This window comes from Aotus nancymaae, unplaced genomic scaffold (genome assembly GCF_030222135.1).
Source record: "Aotus nancymaae isolate 86718 unplaced genomic scaffold, 86718_ANA_hifiasm-v0.15.2.pri h1tg000033l, whole genome shotgun sequence".
Taxonomy (NCBI): domain Eukaryota; kingdom Metazoa; phylum Chordata; class Mammalia; order Primates; family Aotidae; genus Aotus; species Aotus nancymaae.
Genome location: NW_026988447.1, coordinates 50222829 through 50233690, shown reverse-complemented (window position 1 = coordinate 50233690; position 10862 = coordinate 50222829). Strand labels below are relative to the sequence as shown.

Sequence of the window (10862 nt, the reverse complement as noted above, 5' to 3'; positions counted from 1 at the left end):
TCCAAGGAGATTTGCATGACTTTTGAAAAACATGGCAGGAGTTACTAATAATTTGCAGATTTCTCAAACAATTAGTAGCAACCATAGTTTATGATAAACTTTTCTTTTATAGGAAATAACAAAACCTGAAGATTTTGGCAGATTTAAGTGAATTTTTACTCAATCGTAGGAGATTGTCAGGGCTTTACTAAATTATTATTTCAAGATAAGCAAAGTAAAATCACACGATATGTATTTGGAGTCAGATATTGAGTAAATATGATTATCAAGTGAAAGAAAAACGTGTGTTTTTTTTTTTTTTTTTTGCAAGCCTGTCTTTTTGTTTTAAGTCTAAACAATTTCAACTAAATTAGCAATACAAAAGAATAGCAATACAAACGTCAAGAAATGTTACAAGCTGCCCTTTTGAGTATAAGCAATTTTATGAAAAATTTCTAATAAAAGAAATTACTATTTGATTATTTTTGTGTATCATAAATAACACAGTATTAATTTATATATTGCCAAATTTTACTTTAAATGGGTATTTATTGATCACAAAAATGCATGTTCCCTTTTTCTAAACATACACATATATTTTCATCTAAAATAAATATTTTTTATTTGAATGTATTGGGAAGATATTGTTAACATTATGACAAATGTGTTTTATCTCATGATTTTAAATATTTTGATGAGACATATAGATTAAAATTGTAAAGAAACATAAAAAAATAAAAATAGTAAATCAAGGCCAGGTGCGGTGGCTCACGCCTGTAATCCCAACTCTTTGGGAGGCCAAGGAGGGTGGATCATTTGAGGTCAGGAGTTTGAAACTAGCCAGGCCAACATGGTGAAACTCCATCTCTACTAAAAATACAAAAATCAGCCCTGCATGGTGGCACATCTCTATAGTCCCAGTTACTCAGGAGGCTAAGGCTGGAGAATGGCTTGAACCCAGGAGGTGGAGGTTGCAGTGAGCCAAGATCACACCACTGAAAATAATAAGCATATAAAATACTAATTAAAATGAATATATACATAAATATTACTGTTACAATCATGTTTATCGTTTTCTCACAAATTTTGATTATACAAATTACTTGAAAAACAACACGTTTTGTGTATGTATGTGTATATATACATATATACACACATATGTGCATGTATATATATATGTATACTACTATATATGTGTGTTTGTGTATGTGTGTATATATATATACACACACACACATATATTATAGTTAACTATTTAATTAGATTCTTAAGACATTTATTACACCAATTTGTGAGGATAAATTTCATTCCTCAGGGCAAACACAGATCACAAATAGCCCTGGAACTGAGGAATAGCTTCAATTTTTGGTAAAGTTTGTGAGCCCATAGCTTTCTGATCAATCTTGTGCTGCTCTGTAATCTCTTATTTCTCTTATTTCTGTGTCGAAGAGCTCACCTTTCTGGTGTCTGGTTTCCACAGCTGCTGCTTCTTGAAGTAAGCATCAGTAAGATGTTTTGAGATTTTTACATTGCTGATATCAATTTTAGTTGAGATGGCAATGACAAATTTCTGGCGTGTTCTTTGTAGAGGAACTCGATTGAGGCCCAGAGGCTCAGTCACAAGTAACAAGCCACTAGCCAGCTGCTTCAGGAAAACCTCCCTCTTGCCCCTGTGGTGTCCAGTGAGGATGATCAGAATGGTCCTGGGAGTAATGCTGGCTCACAGTTTTCTCATCTGGTGACTGAAAGGGCACATCTTTAGTAAGGTAATATCTAGGTATTTTGCAAAGTTTAACCACCCAGGTACCGCTATTCTTATCACCACCAACTGGTTTTATAACAGTTGCAAGAACCTTCTCCTTTGTCTTTTAACCTTGGTTTTAACAGCTGAGTACTTTCTCTTGTACATGGCCTTTTTAGAATACATGGCAGATTGGGAATATCTGCCAATTCCTCTGACGAGGACAGGATTACAGCTGCAGTGGGCTTCCTTTTCTTGGGCTTTTTAGTCTTAAGGTTACTCTTTTTCACTTTGCCGCCAGCATCAGCCTTCGTGGCTTCGGGTTTCTTTTCTTTAGTATCTTGCTTCTCAACTTTTTCACCCACCATCTTGCAAAATGGGAGAAAGTGTTTACATTGTTTAAGTAATTTAATTATATTATCAGCTTAATAAAATTTATAAATGTCTTAATCAGGCCAACTATTACTCTACTCATAGAAGAATGTGACATTACTTGTTATCAAATGGACCATTAATTTATATATTCAAAATTTTCTTTTTATGTAAGATAATGTCTCAGGACCCCCACAAAAAACACCTAATCACATCTATTTGCATGTATAGGAATTCAGGTGCAGATATTTGAAATAATCCTAATTTTATGCCATTCTATAGTATGTGCTAAAATTTTTTCAAAAATAAATAATTATTTCTTTGCCTCTAAGTTTCTACTCCTATCCTACAATCATACCTCTTATATTTTGTTTGATATGCCTTTAAATGTGTACACAAATTGTTAAACTATATATTTTTGCTTTGTGTTTACAGGTTTTAAAGTTATGTAAAAAATGTATGCTTCAAATTTTACTTCCTTCACAATATTTTCATTTAACAATTTTTGAATGTGTGCATCTAGCCTGTTTCTTTTAAATGTTGCATAACACCAGTGATATACATATAAAATATTTTACCAAATCGTTCTTTTAAAAAATAGTCAGCATGGTTGCCCCCAAATCTGTATTACCAAAAATAGAGCAATCTTTCTACTACTTACAAATGTATACAATTTGCATGGATTTGTCTGGGATGTAAGTCTGTGATAGGTTTGCTGTATTGTAAAGTGCAAGAAATTTCTCCAGGTGGCTTTGAACTGATCTCGTTTTCCCCCTTTCTCAGATATAATTCTCAAGAATAACTGTGTAGTGTGCTGGGAATATAATATCCTCCATTAAGCAAGAACTAGCCAGAGGAGTTAAGGCTCTGTTCTAGTCCTCTAGGTCCGCAACCACACTCTTGTGAAACCAATGTCTTTCATTGCATTAGCTTAGCATTTCTCAACACCCTGTGTAACTGAATGCAGGTCCTAAGGCTCTCCACCTACAGAGACCAGTTAGGAGCAAGGTCTGGGAGAAAGAAAATGATTTTATTACCCAAAACTACTAATGGGGAAATGTCTGATTACCATCCAAAGCAACCACTTTAATTTTGGGGAAGAAAGCAGGGATTTAAAAAGAGAAAACTTGATAAGGAATGCATGCAGGAATTGTTCTGAGTACATTGTCTGTGCGTCTTGCTTTGTGGCTGTCTTGGGTAACTGTCCACCTGGATCTTGGACTGGTGTCATCTCAAAAATGTCAGCGTTGTTAACCAGCTGCCTTGAAGTAAGCTCTAGAATTTAGCAACTGAGTCTCCAGGCTTGATTTTTCTGCCTCAAAATTAGCCCCTGTAACTTCTAAGAATGCACATAATTAGAAAATAGCATACAGTTACGTAAATGTAAAGAAAGTATATATAAGGTGAGAAAAGGTGGAACATGGATTCTATTTTAAAGCTGAGGGAAAACGCTTCTGCATTTTGCTTCAAGGTTATCTCTTGAAACCTAAGGAAAAGGGGAAAATTGTTTAAAGTGCATTTTGAAGTTAAGCTGCCCGGTTACATCTGGGGTATATAACCCAGAGCTAGCTGCTTTGTGGGTTCTCTCAGCTGGGGTGCAAATGGGGCATGCGAAGTTGAGACTGTATCTATATCTTCCCCAGATGGATTTTCTGAGCCCTGGAGGATCACTGGCTATGAATCCTAGGTTTCTGTTGTCCCTTGCTGCCTATCTGTTGGTAGCAGATGCACTTTATGTAACCTTTGGAGGGCAGGGAATGAGTTGTTAACCCATGCACATAAACAGGCTGCTTCACATAAGACCTGTGCACTCTCAATGGTCAGTTCAAAATTTTAAATTTATAATTAGAATGGTTCTACCAGACTAATCTTTCAATAGCATTTCACATCTCTAGATATTTTCCCATTTCAAGTGGTGTTTGGTGGTAACATGTTTTAATTTGTATTTTTCTAATCTTCATGATTAGACTTATGAAATCTCTTTTATCTATTTGGCAGAACTTCAGACTTCTCCCTGTGGAAATTGCTTATTCACATCTTGTATCTATTTTATAAATTTACTATTTTTTTCTGGTTAATTAACAGGCGTTTTTTACACATTCTAGACAAGAACCTCTAACTTATTTTACTTTGACTATGTTTTTGCCAGGTTTGTTTATTTCTTTGACTAAATGATTCTTTGCTGAAGAGAAATCCATAATTTTGTCGACAAATGCATTTATTTTATGCCTTATGATGTTTAGACTCAAGATATCTTTTTCCACAAATATATGTATAATATACAGTTGGCATATTCAATACCAAAAATTTGTCCTTTTTTATACTGCTATCTTTATTATATAGGAAGTTCTGATAGTAAAAAAGGTCTTTCTTGAGTTTTTATTCTGTTTCACTGATCTGTTTGTCTTCTTGAACACAAATTATTTTAATTAATTTGCACTTCTTTTCAGTAAATCAGAAACATTTGTTTATATTTAAATTTAAAATTAATTTAAAGAAGTTTAACAGATAGAAAAGTGTACAGTCCTAAATGTAGAGAATAATCACAAAATGAATACACATATATAACCAGCATTGAGGTGAAAGAAAAGACACATTACCTTCTGAAGGACATCAGAAGTCTTCCTTGAGTTCCTACACAGTCATCATCTAACTGTGCTCGCTATATATTAAATTATTTTAAATTTTATACAAATAAAATCATGAAAAATAAATTTTTATCTAGTTATCACACTCAAAATTATGTTTGTAACATTTATTCATGCTGAGTGTAGATGTAGTGTTTGAATTAAAAAGTCATATTTCATAATAGAAATAAGCTAATTTTTTTATTATTATGTAGATAACATTTCCAGTTTGGGGCTATTTGAAAAAGGACTGCCATGAGTATGCTTGTCTTCCTCCTTTGACACACGTATTAGTAAGTGTTTGTTGGTGATACACCTGCAAAGGATAATGGTTGTAACCTAGCGTATGCCATAACATACAAGAAATTCCTCAAAGTGATTTTACCAGACTCTCCTTCTTTGGCTCAATGCCCTTGTTAATGCTTGATGTTATCACATTTCAATTTTAGAAATTATGGTTTTGGATAATGGTATCTTATTTTGGCTTTAATTTTAATTTATCTGATGATAAATAATTTTGCACATCTTTTCAAATCTTTATTGCTCATTAGAATATATAAATTATCTGACTTTTTTAATTTTTACTGTATCACTTACATTTTTATATTGCTTTATAGGGAGAATATATATTTGGGGTGATGTAGATATGCAATACATAAAATACTAAAACTAATATATAAATTATATATATTTCAGTTTCATATATTGAAAATGTTTCCTCCATGTCGTAGTTTGCATTTTTTACTCTATTAATGGTTTTCTTTAGTAGAACACAGTATTTTTTCTTTATGATTAGTGTTTTTGTGTTATGATTAAGAAATCTATTTAATTCAAAGTCTACTATGTTATCTTACAGAAACTTTTGGCTTATACGTTTATATTTATATCTGAATCTGGTAAGGATTGATTTTTATGTATGGTGGAAGACAGGGGTCAAGATTTTCTGTTTTGTTCTCATAAGACTACCTAATTGATCCAGGTTTTCCTTTCCACTTCTCTGGAGAGCCACCTTGGTCAGATGATATAAATCAAGTGACTATCAAAGTGACTGTAAAAGTGTGGGTCATTTTCTGGACTCTTTGTTAATGCCTCCAGCAGGCAAATAGGCCCCATTAGGCCCACCTTTCTGGGATTTTATTCTCCCTTTCTTGAAAGTTATCAATACCTTGTAATTCTTTAAGATCTTTAGCAAGGTTTTATTTTTTCTCTTATTTTTTTCCATCCAGATATTTTCAGTGATGAAGTAGTTCTGAAATAAACTTCTCTACCACATAAAGAACTGAACATTTATTTTTGCTTTAAATGAAAAATAATTGATTTATACTATTTGACACTGTTTCAAAGTATATTAAATGGATCATATATTTTCTGCTTTAGTCCATCTTACAGACTAAATGAATAAAACTAATGATCCCTATTTGCACAGGACTGTCCTAATTTTTAACACTGTAAGTCCAGCATCTTAGGAAACTCCTTGGGCCCAAGCAACCTGAGACCCTTGTTTACCATATTAATACGACCTGTCTATCGATAGTTACTATAATTGTATATTTTCCATTTATTTTTGGGATAAACTCTACAGGATACTCAAACTTTAACCTTAATTATATTCTAGTACTAAGTGATTTTTTTCAAAGTATTTTATATTAGTTTAGATTAGGTTTCACTATACTTAACAGATTTACCTAAATACTTGTGGATAAATAAAAGATTAGATTTATTTTGTTTCTCATATTTTGAAATTCTAGAACTTGTAGGCTTCAAGTTGGCATGGTCTATTCTCCATGAAGTCAAATTCCATTCCCAATTCCCTCTTACATTATCTCTTCCTCATAAAAGGTCTTCATTCCAAACCACAACTCATGGTCCAGAATGCCTCCTAGAGTTATGACCATTAAGCCATCAAGCAGAAAGTGTGAGAAAGCCTTCAACTTTCTGTTTACAAGGACATTTTCTATAAGCTAGGTAAAACCACTTCTACTTATATCATTTTAGCCAGAATATAATCACATGGTCCTATCTATATGAAACAGATATTGAATATTTTCATAGGTTTTTTTGCTCCTTATGTGTTTACTGTTGAAGAAAACAATAATGGCTATTTAGTAAAAATTAAGTCTTTGCAAAATATATTTTAGAATAAAATGACTTTATATTCTTACTTTATTTTGATATCTGATTTAGTGTAGGAAATTAGTCAGGGTGGTAGAAGAATTATAGAAAGATGCAACCCTTCTTGGAAGGCTGGAATGTTTTGCAAAAGTCTCGGGAGGAGGTTATGACTACAGGCAGTCTAATCGTCTTACCTAGAGCTAACAGCATAGAGCATATAACAAGAGAACATAGAGGAGTTTATCTACTAAGTAGCTTGTTTACTCATGTGGTCCTAAGACCAAACTTTGAATGTCCAGGGTAAAACTGCCCTCTACTCAGGGGAGTCAGCAAAGCTAATTACCCTCTAATGGTGTTTACTTGAGACCTTTGTCATCTTATCTGTACTAAATAAGTGTGAAGGCTGCCGGCTTGTGGGGCACTGCTGACTTTGGCAGAGGTCCTCTGGCCACGCTGACTTGCAAGCCTGTGTCAGTGTACGTTTTCCATACATTGCTTGGTTGAGTCTGTTGAGTGAACTCGACAGTTGGTGCCCCATGTGGGGACATCGCAACAGATCACAGACTCGACAGTTAGTGCGCCTGCGTGAGGGTGCTTCAACGGATCATGGACCCCGATGGAACCACCAGAAATAAAGGTGAAAAGACTGCACAGTCAATAAGTCAGTAAGTCGGTAAGTCAGTAACTCAGTAAGTCATTGGCGCTTGCTTGAGATTTTCAAGTTCGAGGGAATTCTCAGGCTAAGGTTTCATCATGAGACAACATTTATCAGCACAACGTAAATAGTATATAAAAGTATTGAAACAGCTGCTTAAAGTTAGCAGAGCCTCAGTTTTGCAGGCTCAATTCAGGAACCTAGTGCAAACTGTTGTTTTCCATAACCCATGGTTCCCAGCAGAAGGCATGCTAGATGTAGAGCTCTGGGAACAGGTGGGGAGAACTCTTAAACAGCATCATGCATAAAGGCAATGGGTCCCAGTAACATCTCTAATATATGGGCCTTAGTCAGGGCTGCTATGATCCTGTTCTACATAGAAGAGCCTGAAAAGGGAAGGGAGGAGGGACTATCACCTACCTTACCACCTCCAACTCCGTTAGCCCAAATGTTACTGAATAAAAGTGTCATAGAGGAGACAGAAATTCTCCCTGAGCCCTCTCCCCCAATAAATTGGAAAAAAAAGACAAGAGATTCACTACAGCTGTGGGACCCTGTCTTAGACAAGAGGTGTTAGAAGGGGAGCTCTTGGCCTGCTCAGTAATACAAGATTGACATGGCAATCCAGTACATAAACCCATTTCTTTTGACACTTATAAAGAGATAAGAAAAAGCATTAGAGAAAATAAAACCACTAGCCCATTTATAAACGGATTATGGAAGGCCATAGCAGACAACTGCCATATGACTCCATGGAACTGGTTAGTACTAGCTAAGGGTTAGTACTATTGAGGCCCCAGCCAATACTTCCTCTGCAAGGCAGAGTAGTGCAAACAACAAGCCAACCACAATCATGTGACTAGGAAGGACATAAAAGCTGCTATGCTTCAAGGGAGGGTCCCCTATGCCAATGTACAGCAACTATTAAATTTTGTTCCCCAAGCCTATGCACAAGTGTCTTTGTGCACTCTCAGGGTTTGGAACCAAATTTCCCAAAGCAGAGTTCAACAGGGATCTTTTATAAATGTTCAACAAGGGCCTCAGGAGCCATTTCTTGAATTTATTAATCGGCTAACTAAGGCAATTAGAAGAGAAATTAGTCATGCCCAGGCTGCTGATATCTTATTGTTGCAATTGGCCTATGAAAACACTACTATGGATTGACAACAAGCAATACAGGCAATCAGACGGAAGGCAGCTACTGTCAGGGAACTTAGAACAGCATGTCAACTGATAGGAACTGAAACACACAAAACCAAAATATTGGCTATGGCATTAAGGTCTCATAAAATGAAAAGGGAGAAAAACCTCAATTATTTTGTATGTAAAGAGTCAGGGCATATGAAGAGGGAATGCCCCAATAGTAGAGACCAATGTAACTCAGGGAAAGAACCCTCTTTTATATGTCCCAATGTAAAAAGGGCAAATATTGGGCAAATCAATGCAAGTCCAGATTTGATCAAGATGGCAAACCCCTAAGTAATCAGACAGGAAACTTCATGAGGGGCCGGCTACAGATTGGAAACTTCCATCTGACCACGGAAAGCCACTGGCATGGCAACTGGGGCCATGTCAGCTGCTTTCCTTTGTCAGATGGAAAGCCCACAATCCTTTCTCTCAGGGTAGCCAAGACTGGGAGCACAGGACTGGACTTACTCTACCCTAGTGAATTCATTCTAAAAGAAGAAGAAGACCCCAAAAGGGTTAACTGGGTTCTGGGGCCCACTGCCTCTGGGAGCAGTAGGATTAGTCCTAGGGTGATCGAGACTATCCAGTAAAGGAATTAATGTGCTCACCAGGGTAATTGACAGTGATTATCAAGGTAGAATATTAGGAATAATGAAATGTAAAGGTCTGCATAGTCTTCCCCTGGATCAAAGATAGTACAATTACTTCTTTTACCATACTGGGTCCCTAACACCCAAAAAAGAAAGGGGAAAGGGAAGTTTTGGATGCATGGGAGCCACAGGAGTATATTGAAACTAATAAACCACTGATCAGAGACACATGATTACCTTAAAAACTAGAAATAAAAATTTTTCTGGCTTATTGGATACAGGGGCAGATATTTCAATCATGAATGATCAAAACTGGCCAGAAAGTTCACCTTGGGTCACTCAGAAACAAAAGATTGTCAGCAGTGGGGAAGCACACACAGCCAAGGAGAGCATGTGCCCCCTAACATGCTGTGATTTGGAAGGAAGACAATCCGTTATATAACCTCTAATTATGCCCATTTCTGTTCATCTTTGGGGATGGGACCTGTTAGCCAGACCCCTTTCTAATAATGGCCACTGTTATTAACCTTCATCTACACCTGACGTGGCTGTCTCAAGATCCTATTTGGGTAGAACAGTGGCCTTTCAAGGAAGAGAAATTACAGACAGCCCATGAATTAGCTGAAGAACAATTAAAAGCCATACATATAGAACCATCTAACAGCCATGAGAATACACCCATTTTCATCATTCCCAAAAAGTCTGGCAAATGGAGACTTTTGTATGACTTACTGGCTATTAATGCTAATTTACAAACTATAGAGCTACTTCAGTGGGGGCTCCCCCCCCCCACGGCAGTTTCTCAAAATTGGCTATTTTCATTATTGACTTAAAAGACTGCTTTTATACTATTTTCCTTGCAGAACACGACAGAGAAAAATTTGTGTTTACGTTACTAGCTATAAATAATGAAAGGCCAGCTTGCCGATTTTATTGGAAAGTGTTTCCTCAAGGAATGCTGAACAGTTCTACTGTGACAGAATTGTGGACCATGGGCTCAGGTCATTCCCCAATAGAATGTGTTCTTCCAGGCCCTTGGTCCATTACTCACCCAAGAATGGGGGAGAGGACCCCAGTGGGCATGGTGAGCTTGTTTTAAGTAAATATCAGAACACAAAGAGTTTTGCAGAAAGTGATTTATTTAGGCAGAGAGAAAGAGAGAGAAAGGAGAAAGAAAAGCAGCTCCCAGGATGTCATGGAAGGGAATCCAGAGACAGAGTCCGCCCAGATGTGGGAGAAGGGGACTTTTAACCTGGAAGTTACTCCTGTCCTATTCAAGTTTTCCATCCTATGAAAGGAGTTCCTTTAAACTTCCACTAGAGTGATTAATCTTTTTATCTTCTTGAACACAAGAATGTTAAACAAAGACCTCTAAGCTCCCGGATGGAGATGTGGAAGAAGGCAGGTCCGGCATGTCGCTGGGAAGTTCTTGCCTTTGAAACCACAACCCTTTGTGGACCTGGGAAGAGAATACATTCCCTTACTACCATGTGTCAGCATCATGTAAATCAGGTTTTGCTCCCAAGTAGATAAGAATTTCCTAATTCCAAGATTATTCATTTTATGGATGATTTTGTGGCAGCCCCAACAGGGCCAGT

The 10862-nt window shown here is 36.4% G+C and overlaps 1 pseudogene; it reads right to left on the bottom strand.

Annotated features, from left to right (window-relative positions):
* Window positions 1–1258: 1258 nt before the first annotated feature.
* LOC105731213 (large ribosomal subunit protein eL6-like) lies at window positions 1259–2088 on the bottom strand (annotated as a pseudogene).
* Window positions 2089–10862: the final 8774 nt, after the last annotated feature.